The sequence below is a fragment of the Zea mays genome, chromosome 7, assembly GCF_902167145.1.
Source record: "Zea mays cultivar B73 chromosome 7, Zm-B73-REFERENCE-NAM-5.0, whole genome shotgun sequence".
Lineage (NCBI taxonomy): Eukaryota > Viridiplantae > Streptophyta > Magnoliopsida > Poales > Poaceae > Zea > Zea mays.
The window spans coordinates 113139028-113164447 of NC_050102.1; the positions used below are offsets into that span (position 1 = coordinate 113139028).

A 25420-nucleotide genomic window follows, 5' to 3' on the forward strand; every position below is an offset into this window, starting at 1 on the left:
AAATTGCCCTCGGCAAAGCGCCTAACACTCAGCAAAGAGCCGGATTCCGGTAGAGGAAGGGATTAGGACATGCCATTTTTTTACTCATCTGTGTCAGTGGCGATAATATGAAAAGGTAAGAAATTACATTTGGATGATATAAGAATTTGGACATTTGCAAAGACAAAAATAAGATATTGAACAAAAGTGCAATGGCATACTGAGTATTTTTTCCCATAATGTTGTCTATAAAATGCAAGACTGTAACTGAAATAAATCCTTTTCCATTAAGATCCTAATAAATGTCGTACATGATTATCCTTTTTATGTTGCTGAACACTAAGCCGACAATAATCTTTAGTCTAAATGTTCACTCGTGATAAGTTTGCAACTTGTCTGAACTAGTTTGGTGGCCTTTTATTTTATGCTTTCTTTTGATCCCATACGCGTTAGTACCTACCGATAACTTCTTGCATAATCTATTTTGTATGACCATCTGGCTTTAAGCGTTGGCCATTGCACATAATGCTTACTGTGGTCAGTTAATTAGTATGAAAGAAATTTATTACTACCTTTTGTTTTATTTCGTCCTTCCAACAGTTGGTTCCAGTCTTCCAGATGGGACGACTTGAATGCTTTCGGGGTTGTTCGCTTCAGATTAAAGCTGGTTGTTTGGATTACTGTAGAAGCAGTAGAAGTCGGTACGAATTAAAGTCAAGCGAACAGGCTTAAGCCTGTTTCGCCTCAGAAGTTGACCTGAGCTACAATTTTCAAAACAACAGGAAGCTTTGGTGTGCCTGCTTATTGCTTGATGATATTTGGATAACACTCCAGGAAAACAAAGATATGCTGACCAAGTGCAGATGCTGGTTCCACTGTATCGCTAAAATGTAAAAGATGAGCAGCTGCGTCAACTTGTGACAATTTAGTTGAAGTCAATCTGCCTGCTATAACTTGGGGGAACTTGGTCGAAGAACTCACTGTATAGCTCCCAAAATACATCTTATAAACAGACCATGCACTGAGGTTTGAGGGACGTGCAAGTTTCATGGGACCTTTGCTACAGACGTCAGACCTACAGTCCAGTCCACTGGTATGCCTTCAAATGCAACTTTCAGAGAACTGCTGCTGTCTTGTTTAGGTGATAAGTTCACTAGGTACATTGGGTTGCATCCATTGTTCCTGCATCAAGCATGCCACATCATTGGATTTTGTAAAATTGTTGCAGTGGGTTGGTGAGTAATCATGTCTGACTTCTTTGAACAAAATGAAAGCAGACTTTGTGGACACCAGTTAGGAAGTATTGAATGGCTCTTCACTGCCAAACGTGGACATGATGACAGTATGAAGATGCCAGTGTGCCAATAATTAATACTCCCTCCGTTTCGTTTTAGTTGTTATCCAGCGACAACTAAAAAAACGGAGGGAGTATAAGATACCAAGCAATTACCATCGTACAATTTGTTTTGAGCATGGCGCTGACCTTTGTTCAGATTAGACCATGTGCAAAAGGTGCTAACATTATTGGGTAGTCATTGAGCAAATGACTGATTATTTCCCTGGTGATTGTGTTTTGTCGTGTACTGTCCTGTAACCCTTCTGATTCTCCTAGGAGAGTGAGTGGTTACTTCTAAGGTCTGGGTTTTCTTCTCTTTTTACTACAAAGATACCTAACTCTCTTACGTGTTTGAGGATAAAAAAAAGAGCAGATGACTCTGATGTTTCCTATTCTTCGCTGATTATTGAAAACTGATCTAGTTTTTTCAAGAATTATTTGGAATCATTGTGAGATGCAAGGACACATGTTCTTTGAGCATATAAATTAGAATCTGAAGGGAACAGAAGTTTCATCTAAAATTCATGTGATCGAATTGTGCTCACGAACAGAGGCAAATCAAGTTTTTTGCTGATCGAGATGTTACATAAGAGAGGACATACTGAATCTGTACAATAAGGAAAACCATTTGAGACTTTGTAGTGAATGAATCACTCCAGTTAAGAGGATTTTATGGCTCATCAAGACTGACAGGAAAAAAAATGGCAAGGAAGACTACCCTACCCTTGGTGGTCACAACCGAAGGCACAAAATTCTAAGGCAAGCACGTACGAGGTTCTTCGAACTTCCAAATGTCAAATCGTCTGCCCCTTCCATAAAGCGAAGTGCTTCAGATACAATTAGCATTTCATAGTTTGAAGCTTCAGTGCAGTTCAGAAAAGAAAGGATACGCACACTTCGTATTATATATATATACTATATGTATTTAGAGCTCTGGGCTCTATTTAATTAGGTAGAGGAAGCCCCAGCCAAATATGAACGCACGTGCATTCACAGCCGACCGACCTTTCAGTTTCCATATAAATACTGACGTGCTCCCGCGATTAGCTCCTTTGCTCCCAGCTCAGTTTCCATAACCGCAAAATCCCAACCCCGCCACGACTCCGGGAATCTCCGCCGACTCTTCCATCCCCGGCGACTCCGCTCCCCTCTCCGACGACTCTTCCAGCCCCTCGCCGCTCGCTGTCGATCCAGTCGCAAACGACATTTGAGCGGCGCGTCCTCGGTGTCCCCAATCCATGCTCCAATATTCCGGCCGCTGCGTCAGGAGACCGGAGTCCAGACCGGAGAAAACTCTACTTTCTCCGCCGACGCGTCTGCTTCTTCGCTCTCCGCCGACCCGACTGCTTCCACGTTCTCCGCCATCTTCCACATTCGCCGCCGTCAACCGGTACCGCTCCAATTGGTAGTCCTTCCCCAACCATTTTCGGTGTGTTCTTCCCAACCCTAGCTCGCGCGCATTTCATTGGATCGACTTCAACCGTCAACAAACGAGTTGTTTTTTGTTCATTTTGCATTGTGTGGATCACGGCTAGGGTGGAAAATATTTATGCAGTTGATTTATTACATTTACGCACATTTACACAGTTGGTTACGCACACTTACACAGTTGGTTACGCACATTTACACAGTTGTTTATGCACATTAGGTTACATGTTTATGCACATCAGTTAAAGTTTTTTTCACAGATTATGTTCAATTGGTAATTGAGTGGTCATCTAGTTGTTTTTGTGACTGCATACACTTATTTATTCCATTATTTTTATAGTTAATACATTTCTGTTGACAGCATGTATTGTTTTATTGAATCATATCCAGTTTTTTATTATTTTAAAACAGACATTATTTATTACACTAGTTCACAGTTAATACAGATTGTTTATAGCAAGTTTTGTTTTGCTCAAACATATCAGTTTGTATGCAAATTGTGTTTTATGTTTGCAACTGTATGCAATGGTATGCAACATATTCAGATTTTTATGAATGTAGAATAGGACAAAACATATATGCTACTGTGTTTCATGTATGCAACTGTATGCATCTTTATGCAACATATTCAGTTTTTTATGATTGTATATCAGGTCAGAATATGTATGCAACTGTGTTTAGTAAATGAGCAGTCAACTAGTTGTTTTTCATAGAGTATATGTTTTATATAAATTTTCATATATGTTTAGTGCATACATTTATGTATTTCAGATGATTACAGCTAATACATTATTGGTTACAGCAAGGTCTGTTATTCACTTATTATTGAGCAGTTCAGTATATGTTTTACCGAATCATATCCAGTTTTTTTATTATTACAAAACAGACATTATTTATTACACTAGGTCACAGACAATACAGCTTGTTTATAGCAAGTTTTGTTTTGCTCAAACATATTCAGATTTTTATGACTGTAGAACAGGACAGATCATATATGCAACTGTGTTTCATGTATGCAACTGTATGCAACTTTATGTAACATATTCAGTTTTGTTATGATAGTATATCATGTCCGAATATGTATGCAACTGTGTTTAGTAAATGAGCAGTCAACTAGTTGTTTTTCGTAGAGTATATTTTTTATATAAAATTTCATATATGTTTAGTGCATACATTTATGTATTTCAGAGCATTACAGCTAACACATTATTGGTTACAGCAAGGGCTGTTTTTATTGAAACATATTCAGTTTTTCCTAATGATTGAACAGTTCAGTATATGTATGCAAATGTAAATAGAGAACAGTATATTCAGATGTTTTAAGCTTGGTATTTAAAACAACTAGGTTCATTGATTCAATCATACCACACCATAAATACATATGCATATATAACAGTTTAATTTTTACAATATTGTGTATTATGTATGCAGCTTTTAATTTAAAAAATGAAGCACGTGGACCGTCCTCCAAATAACCCCAAGCGTATAACAATTCAGTCAAGCCAGGAGTGTTTCAGTGTTGACATTCCCTCTGCAGAACAGCCTAATCCATGTCCAGAAGTTGGAAATCCTCCAAATGTTGACAGTCAAAATTTGACCAATGAAATAGTTCAGATTGATTCTGATGAAGATGACTTCATGCCAGCTCTGAAGAAGCGTAATGTTTCTGAAAGCCACACAAGAGTGTTAAGAAAAGTTGTGACAAAGAGGATTAAACATGAGGAGCTACCCCGACAGGTTAATGTTATGCATACCCAACAAACAATTTCATATTTGTAAGGTTCTGATTATTATTTTTTATAATAACAAAATTATTTCATGTTTTATATTGTTTAATAGAGGCTTAATGTGAGGTGCAACCCTCAAGATGTCATTGCAAGCATTAACATTTTGAATGAAAGACAACGTGAGGCTATAAGACGTAAAGGTTTCTCTACCATTCTTGATATGACAGTAGATGCGCTGTGCAGTAGATCACACCTTCAATGGTTGATGGACAAGCTAGACCCCAAGGATATGACAATTCGTCCTGGTCCAGGAAAGGAACTAAAGATCACAAAGGACATTGTTCATCTTATCCTTGGTGTGCCAAATCATGGCGGTGGTAAACCATTGGGGATTGACGAAGCAGTTGCAGCAAGCAACTTGAGGGCAGAGCTTGGTGTGGCCAAAGATGAGTTCAATGTGACATTTCTACAGGATCGTTTAAGGAAAGGCGAGGATGATGACCTTTCAATCAGATGTTTCTTCCTCATTTTATTCAACCGTCTGCTGTTTCCAACTGCTAGCTGGGGCATAACATATCATGAGGTGCTTCTCACAGAAGAAATGCACCGTTTCCATGAGATCGACTGGTGCCAGTTGATTTTTAATGATCTATGTGAAGCTGCGAAGAAGTGGCACAACCGAATCACCACAAATGTCTCCACGACTATATATGGATGCTCCATTGTTGTCCTTGTAAGTATAGTGTTTTTCCGTATGCACATTTAATTCATTTTTGGTTGCTCACTGTGGGTAGTTATGTAACATGTTTTACGATGTTGGTTACGTTTACTTACATAGCTATTGAATATTGTAATTCTTTTATGTAGTTGTATTACTTGGATCACCTGCATACAGCCGCTGCCCCCCAAAATAAGACTGGCACACCTCACATTAAATTCTTTGATAAGAATAGCATAAAAGCTTTGACCAAAGCTAACAAGAGGAAGGTACGCCATGGGACTGAACCTTTTGGACATTGTGAAGTAAGTTATTCATATTTTCACAGTTGGTTATGCACATTTACACAGTTGGTTACTCACAGTCACTTCAATTTTATTTCTAGTTCCGAAGCTCGACCGAGACATGCTATGCAGTTGGACCTAAGATCGATCGCCAATCTGAGGCAAGTTTATGATGTATTATATACATTGTTTATGAATATTTATGGAACAAATAGAATAGGAAGGTGGACATGGATTCTTATTAATTTTTGCTGAACAACCAGCCGGAGTGCAGGACCAATATTTTTGATGCACCGCGCCCTGCCCCCATGCCTCGGCCAACTTTTAACATCAAACTTCCATCTATCAAAGATATGATGTCAAGTAAGATCAACGATCTCCCACATCGTCATCGATCTAAATTCACAGACATTCTTGCTGCATATGACTTGGAGGTTGACAAGTCATGCATAGCCATAAAAGACAGCATTCACAAAATTATTGAGAAGCAATACGACATAGCAGACAAGTTTATAGAATTGATAGACGAGGTACTACGTGCCGAGTCTGATAATTTAGAAAACAAGACTGATGAGCCACGGCAACCGGGGAATTCGGCTGATTCAGCAGGTATCCCTTATTCAGAACATTTTATCTTTCGACATGTGCATACGGTTTTTGTTATATGTACAGTTAACAACTTATGTTTTTGTCAAGTATACACAGCAACATTTGATATATAATGCAAGTTTTGACATATATTATTTTCAATATAATTGTGTACAAGGACACACTGTTCATGCCACCCAGCCCACACCCGATATGCCATCCCAAGCTTCGCAGCTCGAGACCCAACTGGGTGGTACTCAGTTTGAAGAAATTCATGAAAGACAACAGCATATCCGTAGAGTGCTTGAGACGTGTCCCGACGAATCGGATGTGGTTACAGATCAACAGGTAATTTGTCCAACTCTAATACTATTTTTACTCATCATACGTACATTGTATGCATACTACTTTTTAGCAGTATACGAACCACACTTTTTTGTCAACAGGATTTCTGTTTTGATGTTCGAAACATCATTTTGAGGAACACAAATATCACACCTCAAACAACATCAGCTTGCACCCGCTTGCCGAAATTTGACGTGACACCGGAAAAAAAATGTTTGTTAGCAGTTCATGTCTCATGTTATAATTCCATTTTACTATACATAATACACAGTTATACTAATTATATACCTTTGTGTAGAGAGGTGAAATGGCAACAGAGGAAATGGAACACAATGACAGTGGGCCAGTTTTTGACCAGACCCCAACTCCTCATGTCAGTATGATAACATACATATTACATAATGCATTTTATGACATTAAACTGATTTTTTTAATGTTCAACCACTTACAACCATGTTGCATTTCAGGATGATACACTAAAAGGGACAACAAACTCTGGATCTGATCCACCCCTTAGAGAGCAAGAGTGTGTTCGTTCTCTGTGGGATTTAATTTGTTCCAAGGACATTGACCAAAGCAGGTACATGTTACCCAAATTACGAATAACGTATTTATAAGTTTGGTTCATTTATGCAATATGAATATATAACTTTGTTCATCATACAGGGTTGTCATAGATTACGGTGAATACAGTGCAAACTGTATGGATATTTATGAATCTTTCGCGGAGGGCAAATGTCTTCATGCAGTGTTTCATTGAGTGTGTTCGTGATGATTCCAAAAATCATCATCGAACCATGACATCTAACAGATTAATACTTGATGTCAATGTTGGGGTAGGTTTCTCTTCACAGTTATTGTAACTATACACATAATATACTTACACACTCTATTTTTTGTTTTATAGGCTCTGTTAAATTTTGAAGAGCAGGAACGTCACAGCAAGAATCCTCAGCCGTTTGATCAAAATGTGTTACAGAATTGCTTGCACAACACATTGCCTCCTTTGGTAAATCTGGATAAATGCAAGTCGGTAAGTCTCATTAACATTTTGTTCCCAGTTTCATCAGCACATTGAGTGTACATTTTAATTATCATGACATTGTAACAGCAACATGTAACCTATATTTACTTTTCTCATCAACAGATATTGGTACCTATGCTTAGCAGGGGACATTGGACACTGTATGTGATCAATCTACACCATCGGTGTATACACATTTTAGATTCGAATCCGTATGGTATACAACTTGGTGGCACTGAATGGAAGGACTACCATTATGATCCAATTTATTTAGGTGGAAGGAAATTCCCATGGGCTAAGGTTATAATGAGTAGGCTGAGCAAAGCGTTACAACATGTTTGCCCCAATGCAGACTTTCCTAAGTTTGGTAATTTTCCAATGGATATGCCATCTAATTGCCCAACAATGAGGACAGGGTCAAATGACTGTGGATTTTTTGTAATGAGTTACATGAAGTTTTATGATCACAATGCAGGTTTCATAACTTCTTTCAATCAACCAGTAAGTGACTGTGCTAACTGTTTCTATAATCCGGTTGCCATCATTTGTACATGTTAGCTATATACGTGTCTAATGCATGTTATGCTTTTATTGCAGGACAATTCCCGAGACCTACGTGCTCATGCCCTTCATCAACTCACATTCCATCGCATGAACAAGGCACTGCCACTTCCATTAGATATCTAGAGATTTATGTTTGCGCGCAATTAGTTAACTATGTGTTAGAACTAAGCAATGGTGTGGGCAATGTACCGTACTGTGGTATTTTGGCCATTATTGTGAGTTAACAATGTTAGGAAGCTTTCCTTATATGTGCTGTTTTAGAACAATTGTCATGCTACCTTGTCTTAGGGGTGTTACACAGGTTCTTTCTGTGAACTCTAGTTGGCTGGATACTTATGGTTATGCTGCGAATATGTGAACATCAGATGTTTTCACTTCTGTGGGCTTTAAATATGATCTTTTTATATGTTATGAAGATGTTATATGAATACTTCATTCCTTAATATTACCATCAGTTCATATACGAGTATCATACAGGTTATATACGATGTTTCCTACTTCAAATTATGCAACATTAGTAAGCAATATACGCTCTATTTATTAGATTTCAACAACCGTATATCTTAGATTATTCGTATCAGATACAACAGACTACTCGCTGCCTGACTCACTGCTGTCGTTATCAACAGACTAATTACTGGTCATATAGTTTACAAATTATACGATCATCATACAAGTTATCTACGATGTTTTGTACTTCCAATTATGCAACATTATTAAGCAATATACACTCTATTTATTAGATTTCAATATCCACCTCTATATAAATCATTTGTCAATCATGCAAGGTTTATTGTAAAAAAACAAATTAATCGTATCTCATACAACAGACTAATCACTGTCTGACTCACTACTATCGAAATCAATTGCGTGCTTTTTTGATGTTGTTGTCTCATTCCAATCAGGAGCTTTACTACCACCCTTGTTCCTAGATCCTGGAGGTCGTCCTCTCTTACGTCTAGCAAGGCTTGCCAACCTTAGTCTATTTTCCTCCATTGACAAACATGTCCTACTGTTGTGACCATCAGCAATTCCACACTTCTGACATTTCCTGGTCATTTTCTTTGTACCTTTTGCTCCCAATTTAATAACTTTTTCTTCACTCCCCTTTATTGTTCTTCCTTTGGGTTTTGAGTTATTTGGTCTTGCCAAGCTTATCCCATTGACTGCAAAATCCAGTTTCTACAATTCAAAAGTAAATATTTCTCAGCATATAATATTATGCAGTCCAACATACAGTATTATACCATTATTACCTTTCTGGCATGATCATTTTGTTCATTGACACCACTAACATTCATAATTGCGTGATCATGCAAATTAACCTGTAACTGACAACACATTTTTTAAGCTCAATCATTACCTAATAACTCAAACTTATAAATCACGTATATGTATAACTGCAAATCAATATAGTTGTTAAAGATATTACCTCTTCTAATGGACGTATTGGTATAGGTATTTGAACATTGGCCACACCCTGTTCAAGTATATTAGATACGTCTTGAATTTCCTGAAAATTTGGTTGAAAGCTCAATATACATCATTTACAAATAAACATTCACAACAATATGATCAAAACCTTGTTATTCCTTTCATCAAATTCACCATCCTTTTCGTTGTCTCTATTGTCTTCATCATCGTCCTGAGATTTTATTGTTTCACACCTCATCAATATAATATGATTAATAATATGTTACAAAATACATATTAAAACATTACATACCTGTATACCATCTCCTCCACTAGTTCCACAAGTCTCCTCAACTTCTATATCTGTCTCCAAACGCGAAAGTACCTCGAGAAGCTCATCCATTACTGTTAGGGCTCTATCATTTCCTGCTTTGGATAAACTAGCATGATGCACTACTTTCATTGCCTTTTTTAGCAACATCTTCTGTGACTTTGTTTCTCCATCCTTCCCCTTCAAATTCCTATCATCTCTTGAAAACGGAACATCTTGCCTTGTAGAGTAGGTGTATCTTTGTAAAATATATTCATTCGGTATCCGGTCAATCTGAAGATGCACAAACGTGCGTAGTACATGTACACAGAATAGCCCTATAAAACAATAACGATCATAAGATTTTGTATATATGTTTTCAATGTATATATTTACTATTTAGTACTCCATACATGTATGTTCCCAATGTTTGCATTCACAAGTATACTTTCCTGCATCTTCATCAGCTGTCACTTTGAATTGGTGTTGTCTCCACACAATTTTATTCGATCTAGTTGTATGTTGCACTACCCAATCATTTGCACCCCCTTCTTCGTCGTGCATTATCTTGAATGCGGTTGCATATTTCAAAGATTCCTGGAATTTATTCATCACAGCCCTTGTGTATGCTCTTGCAACCCTTATCTCAAACATGTATAGCGTGTTCGTTTCCTTTTGACCCTGTGGCATATATAATGCAAATTAGTTTACACTTATATTAAGGTATCAATATACGACATAACAATTTATCCTCACCATGCTTCCCACTGCTTCCTTTGACTCTTTCATCTTTCTACTGTGTAGAAGCTTCATCATTTGCTTGGCGAATTGATGAAGCGGAGTATTTGCATCGACATGTGCACTTTTGACAAGCCTGTTCATACTTTCGCTACGCTGTGTAGACAACATTAGACCACAATAATGATTTTTGAAAAAAACAGGCACCCAATCCTTACGTATTCCATACAGCTTATTGAGAGTAATGTTATCGTGCAGATGAATATCTTCAAGTAGCATTGACCATGCAGTCTCAAACTCCAACTCAGTCAAAGGATGATGTATTATAGATTGAAACCGTGTCTTAAAGTTCATTTCCTCAAATCTTGCATACAACTCGTTTAGAAAAGACATATACCTATTTTGCACATGTCATAGACATAAACGATGTATTGTGTGTGGGAAAACCCTCTCGAGGGCTACTGGCATTGCAGGATCTTGATCTGCAAACATATATGACAAAATTGTACGAATCTTATTCCATGTTATATAAAGAAAATAATATCAAATTTAAGCCATATTTTATGTATATACATTTAATTCATTATTATCAGTCGTACCTGTCAGCATCACTCGTGGCCCTTCGGTTCCCATGCATGTTTTGAAGGCGTTGAATACTCATTCAAATGTATCAACAGTTTCATCCCCCAACAATGCGAAAGCAAATATAGTGCAATGGAGGTGGTGATTTGAACCAACAAACATACCTAGTGGTTTTTCATACAGATTAGTCTTATGTGTTGTGTCAAATGTAACCGCATCACCAAAATCCATGCAATCCCCTTGCTGGCTTGCATGTGACCAAAATATGCTCAAAATCTTTCCTTCTTTATCCAATTGGAAGTCAGAGAAAAATTGTGGATTATCCTTTTTGCAGGATGCAAAAAAGGATAGTAGCTTTGCCACATCATTTGCATTTCTTTCTCGTTGCTTTGCCTTTTTCCTGAAATTATTGTCAAAATTTAGCATTAGGCGAAAACAACACTTAGCAAATATCAATTATGAATATCAATCGAAACATATTATAAACTTACAGGTTATACATGTCCTGTGCTGTTACAGGCACACTCTCAGGACCACCGTGCATTTCTGATACATAATCCATAATACAATGTTGCGGGATTCGACTCTCTTGCATTGAACTTATGAACTCCATGTATTCAGGATCATGCGTCTTGTTGCATTGTAATTGATTCTTTTCGGTATCCTTCTTAAAAAATTCATGATTATGATCCAAGTGCAACAGATCAATACGCACTGATATAACTGTCTCTTTTGCATCATCATAAATTTTTTTAAGTTTCATACCGGCCTTGCATTGTGTCCGCTTCGAACTGGTACTACGTACCTTTGGGTTTGATATTCCCCTTATTGCACTCTTGCCTTCCATCGAGAAATTCAACCACTTACAATTTTTCCGTTCCCTATACTTTTTCAATGGAAATCTAACTTCATATGCATACCTACTATAAAATTTATATGCTTCATCCACCCCACTGAATGTCATACCAACTTTAGGTACCAACCTCGGATCAATTGTAACTTCCTGTGCAAAAATATAAAATATATTTTGTATATTCATATATTCTATAGCTTGTATCATGTATGGTACCCTACATACTTTTATGTCGTATGTACAATATAACAATTTTCTGACCATAGTTTTACATTGTATGCACAATATAACCACTGAATGTCATACCAGCTCTAGCTGCATTCAGCATTCTACTGTATACAATTTAACATACAATACTAAAAATTCAAAGCAGTTCAATATTACTTACATGTCTCTGCAGAATCACTGGTGTGTCATGTTCATGATCACCAATAGTACGCATAGTATTAAGGTGTTGTCCTCCTTGATTTACTGTCATCCTCGATGCCTCAAATATGGTCTGATCATCAACCCCCGGGGCCCTCAAAGCTACTGGTGGAGTAATTGCATCTACAGCAGTAGCTGATTGTGTATGCGTACTTGCTTCTGAGGTAAACTGGTTCCCTCCTTGTTGTTCTTCCTGCACCATTGTTACGATATCCAAGCATTGATTTGGTCGATGAACAGACGTCGACGTCGTATACTCACTTATTGACTCGTTACCCCATGGCGCCGCCATCTTCCAGAGCAATTACGCTCTTCACCCAGCCGCGCCCTATCAAATGATGCATACTGTCCACTTTTTTTGGAAGCTTATGAATATTTTCCATGTACCATGCGTATATCCAATATCGTGGACGCGAAATTCACGGCGCGTATCCATTATCCGCTGAATTTTAGGATCGTGGGCGCGCTCATCGTGGGAGTAACAGCCATTTATGCAATTTTATACAAAGATTTACGTTGTCGTAACTGTCTGTTTAAATACGCTTCCCCAATTTACGGGTTACACGTCACCGGCCCACGTTTGAACAAGTGGCCCACGTCTGTTTACGCTTATTTGTACTAACTATTATAATTGCATAACTGCAGTGCATTAATGCGGGCCGCCTGGATCGGTCAATTCGGTTCGACCAGGCTTGGCTCGTCTGGCTGGGGCTCCGCGCACCTATATGAAGCCCAGGGCTTCCATTACCATCACCCTATATATATATATATATATATATATATATATATATATATATATATATATATATATATATATATATATATATATATATATATATGTCAATGACCAACCATGGTGTAAACTCATGCTTTTGTCATGGAGAGAGTTCTCTCACAGCAAGACCCAGTAACACATGCCCACAACTCGGTAATTATCCATTTCACACATAATTTTTTTCTGATGGTAGATGTGTTTGCTACCTGCCTTTGAGCTGGCAAAGTGAATAAGCAAAAGGAACTGTGATTGTTTGGAGATGTCGAAGGGTTGCCTTCTTGTGTGTCTGCAGTCTGCTGACTTTATGGAGCAACGCAATTTTTGGGCCAATCCTTTTCCTAACTTTCTTCTGCGGAAGTGGCTCCAGGGCTGCTCAAAGGTTCATGGTAAAATGCTAATGACACCAATGCATAGCCATACCGCCGTTACCTGGCCTCACCAATGGTTCAATTGCACTTGTTTTCATTTCATAATTTGTTTTATGTCAGCATTTTATAAAAAATATCTGGGAAAAGACATAATTGCAAGACCAACCGTTCGCCCATGTATGAAAAATTATTTCTGACATTGACTTTAAGGTGCACACTGTTGTGTAAAAGTAACCCAACCCTAACTCTCTATTCCTATCACATATTAATCATGTTTGTTAACTTAGGACACATATGTTAACCATGCGTGTTTATTAGTATAGATGCCAGTGGGTACCCAATGTCTGCTTAGTCTCTTGAAAGGCCGGTTGAAGTTCAGAATTCAGACTAGAGTTTCAGTGCTGGATGCGAATGATTTGGTAATGACATGGGCGTTTGTGATGGAGAGAATGGGCATTAAAAATGTTGGTCAATATCACAAAAGCTGACGTCGAAATCATAGGCAAGCACGTCTTGCTCCAAAACTCGGTCAATATAGACAAACTGATCTGTTTACTATCTTTTTCTTCATGTATTAATTTGGTAAGTACAGTTTAGTTGGTTGGTAGCTCATCTGATACGAGGGTCAATTATGGAATATCCAATTGGCTTATCTGATGATCAAACCACTGATGTTTCTGCTCAATCTTAGACCATGCTCAAGCTAACAGTTTGGATTTTTTGGTACCTCAGCTGATCCAGGTATAACCGGTCTGAATTATGACATGGAATGTGCTTCTCTGAATCACCGATGTGTTTTCAATTTGTAAAAAAAAAGACGAAAAAAGATTCCAAATTTCACAATAACACTCCGTATGCTGAATCACTAATGTTCTCAGATTGACAGTTTGACTTTTTACACCTGATGTATCCGTATTATATTGCAAAAACACTCCATTGTCTTTGAGGAAGGTGGATATATAATCGTTCATTAGTTTATAGAATGGGCACAACAACAATACGCTCGTGTGTTCTATTGTTCTGAAGATTTGTGTGCTGGCAACCTACCAACATCCTGGCCATATTAAAAATTTAGAAGACTTAGGCTATGGACTTCTGAGTTATTTGACTACTCCTAAGTTTGTCTTGTATGCTCATTAGCATCTCCTGATTACTGAGTTTATCCTCGAAATTCATTGGAATATACTGTTTGCGTGGTTTGGTTTGGTAGATGATCGTCCCTCGAACTCTAGAGTAATACAACTAGTTATTCAATGTCAAGGTCACAGCAACCGTGTTCTCAACTGGACTAGAAGATTCATTGCTCAAATTGACTCTTGCTGGTATTAGTTACGAAGGCTAGTTTCAACCCAGGTGAGCTATATCTATCGTCATATTAACTATCGATAGATCTATATTAACCAACGTTACCTCTTATCTACCTCAACATTCTAGTACACGATCTTTACCATCAGTCTATAATCACTTTATAGCCACATTAGCTTTTTCTTTCATGGACTTTTAGTTGACATGAAATGTTGCATTTTATTCAAATTCAAATATATCTAACTACATAATTAAGTAAATGGAATTAAAAATTACATAAATCAAAACATAATAATAAAACACATAATTTATAGATATAACTACATAATTTAAACACTTAAATAAAATATAATTCATAAATAAAATAGAATTTATAGAGTAAATCCTAAGATTTTCTGATTTTTTTACTTTAAATGATTAGAAAACATCTACATGATGTGGCGAACATGTGGAACAATAATCAGAACACGCCACGTCAATAAAGGTGATCGTTACCGACTGGTTCAGGTCGGTACCAACTAGTTCGTGTCCAATGCAATGGTCGGTACTGACTGGTTAGTATTGATCAGTTAGGTAGTGTTTGGTTGAGGAGCCAAGTAGAACGGAGCCGTTCCATTCCTGATTCTAGGAACGGAGCCGCTCTGTTCTGTGTTTGGTAATCTGGAACGGAGCGGTTTTGTTTTTTGTTTGGTTGCAGAGCGAACGGAACAGAGCGTGACTGTGAGAGCGGGATTGGAACGGAGCGGCTCCGTCCTATTGATTTTTTGGAGCGGAATGGTTCCGGATCTGAGAAGAATATTCCCTAATTGGAGCCATTCCGTTCTAGTTATTTTGTAACCAAACAACAACAAAACTGGGACAGAACGGTTCCGTTCTACTTGGCTCTTCAACCAAACACTACCTTAGACTCTAATACGATTGATATCTGTTAGGATTTATGGGCTTGGCCCAGTTAAGAAATTCTAATAAATCCCAGGAAAATCTCAAAAGCCCATACAAGTGGATGGCTAGGGAATTGGTGGAACCAATAGCACCATATTGCTAGTTCTAGTGGAGTAGAGCTAGCTTAAATATGGAAGCCACAATCACTCACCAAGTCATGGATGAGAGGAGAGAGTGTGGAGAGCAACACGCGCGCTCGCTCGCCTGGCCTGGGCGGGGCGAAGGGCGCGGGCGCACGACATGCGCGTGAATGGTCCGCCGAAATCCGGCCCCTCGCCTTGCGGGGGCGCGGCTACCTTTTGCCGTTTGATTTTTTTGTTTCTTGGCTGTTACGTTTATCCTAACCGATCGCTATAAAATCTCAACTGATCGCGAGATTTTTGTGGGCGGATAAGATCAGGGGTCGCGGACTCGGCCCTATATAAGGAGCCCGACAGCCAGCCTCCAAATCATCCCAGTTTCGCTTTCGCCTCTCTTCATAGCTGAGCCGCCTTTTAGTTCCCTTCGTCTCGACCGAAGAGGTGCATCTGCGATCAGGAGAGCAGGACTCCGGAACCCTTCGTCTTCTAGATCCTGCACCGGGAGAGGGCGAATAAGGTTTTTGGGAAGCGTCTTCACGCGACTGCTCGTGATCTTCTGACCTCGTCGACCCTGCTGATTTCGCTACTTCGACATCGTCGACCCTGCTGATTCCGGCGCGCGCCATCTATCAGTAAGTCTAATCAGTACGCATCATCTGATTTGGCTTTTTTATTTCAGTTCTTCTGATTTGGTCATGATTTATATTCAGAATTTAATTTGGAATTTGTCTAATTATTCAACAATCCAAAAACCACTACTGCAGATAATGTTATATGAGACGGTTAATTTTTAGTTATTAAGACACTTATGAAGTGTCCAAATTTGATGGAGTCGCAAAAGATATCCCACATATAAGATGGTTGGAAACCGTCTTAAAAGATATTATTTTAAGACATTTTTTAAATTTATAACCGTCTGAAAAAGGTATTTGTTTAAGTCATTTTGTCTGATAAACCGTCTTGAATTATGTTTTTGTTTAAGACACCGCTTATAAAGAACCGCAGAGAATACAAACATTATAAGTCATAAAGTATTTATCAAACTGTCTCGAATATCCTACAATAATAGACGATTACAATAGGAAAACCATCTTATTTAGGTGACTAATAATGGACGTTTTAGAAACTGTCTTATTTAGGAGACTGATATTAGACATTTTTGTGGCCGTCTTATTAAGATTTAAACGAAATGACTTACACGGTAGTATATTCTTCAATTTATAATCATTTTTTCAGACATCACGTTATAATAATTTGAAAGAGAAATATACATACACATATATTGAACAACATTATAATTAATATAATATAAATAAGTACCATTCAATATATTATAAATAAGCATTGTCAAACAACGCATACATAAGTGTACTCTAAATCTAAACTAAAATACAACTGTTTGCACTAATGTTAATGTTAAGCCTAACATTATATGAATTCAAGTCTCCACACTTTTGCGACCACCAAATTTGAATGGTCAAGTCTTGCAATGAGCAATGTTGTTAAACCATTGGTAGCCATTGTTGTATTTAGCCTAGAAGATTTCCTGCCGAAAACATGCATACAATGTACCGATCAGTAATCTGTAGCATGATTTCAACTAATCAGAAAATATGTCTTGTACTCTTACGTTATTATCTTCAAGAAAGCGTCTAATATATGGCCAAAAAACTGTTATGGGCAATCTTGGAAGAACTTCACTAAATTCTGAATGGCCTCTTTTTTCAACAGTGATTGTTCCACTTTTCTGTGATCATTATCGTGAGCCAAACAAACAGCAATAGAATCTAATGCCGTGCATGCCCATGCATCATCCTCCAGCAGATTTAAGTACACAGCAAAGGCAGGGCATACTGCCGCAGAGGTGAGTCTGACATGACAAATTTCATCAAGTGAGGGATGATTCCATTTTCGGCTGCTTGTTCCTGTCTTCTTTTATGTAAAGGTTGAACAAAGCATTAAGGACCTAGAAACAGAAATGCAGAGACAGTAAATTATGTGCTCAGAAAATAGTGCAACAGAAGGCAAGTTGTCTGCTGAGAAATTAGTTAGATTTAAGTAGCATCAGATTTCAACTAAAAACACAAAAAAAGGAGCACAGCCACGAGCACATTGTCATCTTGTAGACAAAATGTTCTGCTGTCTATAGTTTTCTCACTCTAAACAATAAGTAAGATGGTTTGCTACTCCAATTATGAGTATGCTATATCCATATGCATTGCATACTGCTATAACAATTAACAAAGCATCAAATGAAGTATATTATTGTTCACTCGTTTAGCCATATTCTGCTATAACAAGGCTGTGATAAAAAAGTTGTAATGGTTGCATTATTGTGAACAAAACTATGTTCTCTCATGTCCCAGATACTTAAGTAAAAAACTCTTGGGGAATATAGCTAAACGATCCAACTCAAAAATAGGTTTTAGAATTGTAGTACAGAACCATAAATCCATAGATAAGTGAAGCAAAATGCAATCAAGATTAGTGGGCAAACCTGTGACACCAGCAGTACATGGAGTAGAGTTGGCATGATCTTATTTGTCCCCTTTGATCATAAGCTGACTGCAGAAGGTTATCTATATGAGACAATGGCTGCAAGGAAATAAAAAAGGGATGTAAAGTAGAAGGAATGAATTTACCTGAAAATGCATGTGCATATCGACATCCAACAAGCAAAATGAATTAGAAACAAGCAAATCCATTTCTGGTTCTTTAAACACTACAGATTTTAAAAATCCATGTGAAAGAGTTGCCTCGAATAACACTAAGTTAGTGTTGTCAAACGACAACCACTCGGTGAGCATCTCTCATCCTGGCACTGGGTCAGATCATCCATCTCGTGGTTCAGTCTGGTTCATGCCCTTCATATTGCATAATCATCTAGCATACCTATTTGATATGCCAGATGCATATGAAAGATTATAAAGATGAATAACATAAGGCTAAACAAAATCACACGATAATAAATTAAACTTCTAATGTCATGACATTGAAACATTCACAAGTAAACACTAGGTATCGATATATCACTAAACATAGTAATTACATTTCTCCAACCTATTCAGGCTAATTCAAACTTTACGAGATAATACGCTTATTCACATATCCTATGCTCTTCCTAAACAAAGCATAATAATAAAGACTAACAATATTAGGACTCGCCATTATCAGACACCTACTTGGAGCATAGATAGAAACGCTTCTATGGTCCAGTAGGTAGAATATTATTATTTAGGATCATAGACTTTTACAAGACCACACTTTAAACTCTAAAGGCTTACAACACTAATGAACACGTCCATTAAGTAGAATTCAGATTTTAACTGAAGCAGACCAAACAATGCCATTCACTACTAATAATCTAAACGATCAATATCCAACTTCGACATTTATCGATCAACAAGCATGGATTACCATAGCCATTATATACAACAAGTCTTCAACAATCAAGAATCAAGAATTTACTAATCCTACCTAGCCAAACAAGAATGACTCGAGAAATCAACTTAATACTTGCTGATTTTGGACAGCAGCACAACAGTTATGTGTTTAGCTCATAACTCACAAGATATGCATCCAAAAATATTAAACTAGGACTTTTTGGAAAGCTTATAAAGTCCTCTATAACTTTTGTATTATCATCATAACAAGATTCGACCTTTAGAAAGGTCAAACTGTACTAAACACAATTTCTGTCCAGATTTGGACAGAATTCGGCCACTCACTTTAAAATTTCATAACTGGAGTTTCAGACATCCAAATAAGGTGATTCTAGACTTTTTAGAAAGCTAGTAGAATTTTCTAAAATTCATTTATAAACATCTCATGTTAATTCAATGCGTAGCAAGGTCAGTTAACACAAACAGTCTCTTCTGTCCAGATTTGGACAGATTCAGACTTTATATTTCAAACAGTCATAACTTGACTTCTAGACCACCAAAAGTGGTGATCCAAGACTTTTTGGAAAGCCTAAGAAAAGTACTACAACTTCTTTATAACTACTAAGAGCTGATTCTCGGTTTAATTTAGTCAAACAATCCAATTTTCGAAACCTGTATAGAATTTGGATAGATTCGGAAACTGGACTTGAAAAAAATCATAACTCCTAACCTATTAAACCTATGGTCATGAAATTTTTACACAAGAAAGATAAATAGATTAGCTACAACTTTTATATATAACACTTCAAAGGAAAACATGATTTACTTTACTAAACTGTTTACATAACTCTCGGGCAGTCTCAATGTTCTGATCATCACAATGAATTAGTGCCATACTGCACTTGCTTACATTCGTAGCAAGACCTGAAGTGTCCCCAAAATTCTTAAGATCTCTTTAACCATAGTGAGCCCTCCTCTATTTGGATTAACCAATTTGGTTTTCGTAAGAGGTCTGTGCTGGAATGATTTATTGGTGCTCGTAATATCACATTCACATTGTGATGAACAGCAAGAGAAAAGCATGCTACAATAGCAGTCTCTGCCACAAACAACTGATGAACCAAGAAGAGAAGGCTTACAGTGACAAGAAATTCCATAATATTCAATGTATCTCTCAGTGAAATATACCTTCTGCTTGATTGGTTCATATCGGCCTAACACATTCAATTGTTTCAAAAAAATCGTGGATCAAAATCTGGATCCGCCTGTTCAATTTTGCTGATCAGTTGGTCAAAAACATTTTCGATTTGCTCTGTCAGATTGACCCCATACGTTGAGGAAGATGAGCTCATACAGACCATGGACAGATGGATTGGGGTGGGGATGAACTCACAATGATTAATAGCAGAACTCCGCTCCGTTAGTCTGTTCCGGTCCAATCTACCAGGAAATGGTAGAGGAGCGGCGACGCGGCGCTCCGGAGACCGACGACGTTGGAGGCCATGGTGTGCTCCACGACTTCAGATGGGTGATGGCCATGGATGGGAAAGGTCATGGGAGAAGCCGTGAGAGAGTTGAGGCTGCAGAAGGGAGCAGGGGCGGTCGACGCTAGGGGCTAGGGCGAGCGTGTCCACCAGGGAGAGGGCAGGAGCGAGCTCAACGACGGCGTGGAGAAGGGGCTAGAGCAGAGGCGAGGAGGAGCCATGGACAAGCACCAGCGAGCACAGGGAGCCACGAGCGCGAGCTGGAGGGAGTAGGCGCGCGCCGCCTGGGAGAAGAACGACAGATCCAGGAAAATCAGCGGAGGAGATAAGGGGTGAAAGCGTTGTGCGGTGTCTGAAAAAAAATCAGGGATGAGGGGTGGCGTAGGATAGGAACGGCTGGAAAAAAATCTGAGAAGATATTTCTTTTGATGTAAAAATCTGTATACATCCGTGTGCTAAGATTTAGAATAAAACGAGATGCAAATGAATCGAACAAAATCACAGCAGCCATAATATTTGAGACTGATTTTTGCCGGTAGTCAAAGGTATATACGATAGTGTTCTAGAATTCGAGTTTAGAACGAGATACAAACAAGATAAACCAAAACGATATCAGTTATACTAGTATAAACTGAGTCTAACACAATTTAAAATCAGATATTTTCATCTACCACTCGAACACCTGATCGCTCTGCCATAGATAATTTATTGGAGAATCAAATCTCAATTATAAATCCTCGGACGTAATGTCCCGATTGACGAGAGGGGACTAAATTATTTTACACCTAAAATTTTAGTCGTCGATTTCTAATAAATCTCGTTCCGGACAAAGTCGGAGGACTGAACTGAGTTTCTAAATTCATCTTTGCGCGAGCGATGAAATTGAAATAATCACCGCTTATCAGGTTGCATATGTCGTACAAAGAGACGATATTATAACTATGAATATACTGTTAATGAGAAAATAAAAAATAATCGTATTTCAAACGTATAATTGTATTTGAAGTAGTTTCTTATTTAAGCAAGATTTTTTACCTATATGATATATAGAAACCGTACGAACAAAGTCATCTAACTAGTTCATTTTAAATTCCAAAAAATGTTTAGTTCAATCTAATCAGAATTTACTATTGACTTCGTTTTTTCACAATATGTCTTATTAGAAATATCATACGAGACGATTTTATGTTTACAAGTTTCTAGTATACTCACTAACATCTAAGACAATTTGTATAGTCTAGATGACTCTAATAATATCTTTATTTGAGATGGTTTCATATACAGAAGTGTCTAATATAGTAACCAAAATAAAAGACGCTTTTTATAAACTTAATGCCTCAAAAGGTATATTTATTTGAGACGGTTTTCAAAATTAAACTGTATTAATTAGATAAAAGACATTTCCAACCATATATCTGTCTCAAAAACCTTCTTCATTAAAGACGGATGTCCAACAAACCGTCTTACCTTACTCAGCACCATATGATAAAAGACGCTTCTATAAAATGCACTGATATTTGTCTTAAGATGTATGTCTTAAATAAGCATATTCCTAGTAGTGAACCTTATTGTAGACAATTTCCTACTTTTTCTATGGCTGCTTTTGCCGACGCGCTGAAGCCAGAAAAGTTTAATGGTATGCACTTTAAGAGATGGCAAGTCAAGGCCACGCTCTGGCTTACTGCTATGAATGTCTTCCATGTTAGTAAAGGCAGACCTGAGGGTCCACTGACTCCTGAACAGGAGAAAGAGTACGACCATGCCAATACTATCTTTACGGGAGCCGTTCTTAGCGCTCTTGTTGACCGTCTAGTTGATGCGAATATTCAGTACACAGACGGAAAAGAGTTGTGGGATGCACTTACTACTAAGTATGGTGCATCAGATGCTGGCAGTGACCTGTATATCATAGAGAGCTTTCATGATTATAAGATGGTTGATAATCGCTCTATTGTAGAGCAAGCTCATGAAATACAGTGTATAGCCAAGGAGCTCGACCACCTTAAGATAGTCCTTCCTGACCGATTTGTGGCTGGGTGCATTATTGCAAAGTTGCCTTCTACATGGAGGAACTTCACCACATCTCTGAAACATAAGAGACAGGAGATATCAGTTGAAAATTTGATAGCGTCTCTGGATGTTGAGGAGAAAGCTCGGGCTAAGGACACGGGATCTAAAGGAGGCGAGGGCCACTCCAGCGCCAACATGGTTCAAAGGAACCACAACAAGGGGAAAGGAAAGCCAAAATCTAACAAGCCCAACAAAACTACCAACTTTAAGAAGAAGAAGAACAAGGCTGAATTGACATGTTTCGCATGTGGCGAGGCGGGTCATTTTGCCAAGGATTGTCCCGATCGAGCGGATCGCCGTGGCAAAAAGGGCAATGTCAACACAGTGGTCGCTAGCAATGAGGAAGACAAAGGGTATGGTAATTTACCTTTCATCTTCTCAGTATTTCAATCACCTAGCTGGTGGCTTGATACTGGTGCTAATGTTCATGTGTGTTCTGACATTAACTTGTTCTCTTCTTATCAGGGCACCCGGGATTCTTCCGTGCTAATGGGGAATGGGTCACATGCTTCTGTTCATGGCACTGGCACGGTGGATCTGAAGTTTACTTCGGGAAAGATCGTGCAGCTGAAGAACGTGCATCATGTCCCTTCTATACACAAGAATCTCGTTAGCGGAACCCTTCTATGTAGAGATGGGTTCAAGATAGTTTTGGAGTCCAATAAATTAGTTGTGTCTGAAAGGGAAATGTGCCCTTGGGCCATTTCTAAGTATTTTGGTGATTGAGTGTCAACACAAGTGCTTAAATGTGAATCAATGCCCATGGATGAACAAAGTGCAAATCTTCAACAAAGGTATGTTTCTAAGTCTTAGTACATTGGTTTTGTGTACTAATATATTTGTCTAAGTATTAGAAACAGATAGAAGAAGAGAAGAGAAGACTTGGCTGTGTACAGCCAAGGGGCTGTTTCGGTCTGGGGCACCGGACTGTCCGGTGGTGCACCGGACAGTGTCCGGTGGTGCACCGGACAGTGTCCGGTGCGCCAGGCTCCCTCGGCCGAAGAGCCCGCTCTCGGGAAATTGCTGACGGCGTACGGCTAAAATTCACCGGACTGTCCGGTGTGCACCGGACTGTCCGGTGAGCCAACGGTCGGCCAGGGCCAACGGTCGGCCGCGCGATCAGCGCGGGACACGTGGCCGAGCCAACGGTCGGAAGGGGGCACCGGACTGTCCGGTGTGCACCGGACATGTCCGGTGCGCCAACGGCTCCCGCATCTGCAACGGTCGGCTTCGCCAAATAAGGAAAGGAATCGGGCACCGGACACTGTCCGGTGTGCACCGGACTGTCCGGTGCGCCCGACGACAGAAGGCAAAGATGGCCTTCCAGATTTGTTTTCAACGGCTCCTAGCTGCCTTGGGGCTATAAAAGGGACCCCTAGGCGCATGGAGGAGCACACCAAGCAACTCTTGAGCATTGTTGATCATCCACACTAAGTTCTTGCGCATTCGTTTGTGATTCTAAGTGATTCGAGCTCCGTTCTTGTGAGAAACTGTGAGATAGTCTTTGAGCTCGAACCTTGGCCGTGTGTGTGCGCGTTTCGCTGTGGATTTGTGTGTGTTGCTTCTCTCCCTTACTCCGTGCTTCTTTGTGAATCTTAAGTGTAATGGCGAGAGACTCCAATTTGTGGAGATTCCTCGCAAGTGGGATAAAGATAAGCAAGGCAAAAACACCGTGGTATTCAAGTGGGTCTTTGGACCACTTGAGAGGGGTTGATTGCAACCCTCGTCCATTGGGACGCCACAACGTGGAAGTAGGCAAGTTTTGTACTTGGCCGAACCACGGGATAAATCTCTGTGTCTTCTCTGTGATTGTCATATTGTGCAAGATCTCCTCCTTAGCCACTTGGCAATTATTGTGCTAACTCTTAACAAGTTTTTGTGGCTATAAGTTAAGTTTTTACAGGATCACCTATTCACCCCCCCCCCCTCTAGGTGCTCTCAATTGGTATCAGAGGCGTTCTCTTCACAAAGGGACTTACCGCCCGAAGAGATGGATCCTAAGGGGAAGGGAATAGTGATCAATGACAAGGAAAAGGAGTTCTTCGTCAACGACCCAAAAGATGACAAATCCAACGACTCCGGCTCGGGGCATAAACGGAAGGAAGGGAAGAAGAAGAAGACAAGGCGCATCAAGGAGATCATCTACTACGACGATAGTGATGAGTCTACTTCTTCCCAAAAGGATGATGACAACGACTACAAAAAGACGGTCAATTCGAACTTTTCATTTGATTATTCTCGTATTCAACATAGTTCGAATTCGCATTTACTTTCCATTCCTCTTGGCAAACCTCCACACTTCGATGGGGAGGACTACGGATTTTGGAGTCACAAAATGCGTAGTCACTTATTCTCTCTCCATCCAAGCATATGGGAGATTGTGGAGAATGGAATGAAGTTTGATAGCTCGGATAGTCCTATGCTTATAAATGAACAAATTCATAGAAATGCACAAGCTACTACTGTTCTCTTAGCATCTTTGTGCAGGGAGGAGTACAATAAGGTGAGCGGCTTGGACAATGCCAAGCAGATATGGGACACCCTCAAGATCTCTCACGAGGGGAACGACATCACCATGCTCACCAAGATGGAGTTGGTGGAGGGCGAGCTTGGACGATTCGCCATGATAAGGGGAGAGGAGCCAACTCAAACTTACAACCGGCTCAAGACCCTTATCAACAAAATAAGGAGCTACGGA

At 38.9% G+C, this 25420-nt stretch overlaps 1 long non-coding RNA gene across 1 annotated transcript; it reads right to left on the reverse strand.

Moving 5' to 3' along the window:
• Positions 1–17519: 17519 nt before the first annotated feature.
• Positions 17520–18330, reverse strand: LOC111589743 (uncharacterized). Its single transcript, XR_002748862.1, has 2 exons — positions 18283–18330; positions 17520–17655 (listed from the first exon to the last, which is right to left on the reverse strand). It is a non-coding gene; the product is annotated as an uncharacterized lncRNA (long non-coding RNA).
• Positions 18331–25420: the final 7090 nt, after the last annotated feature.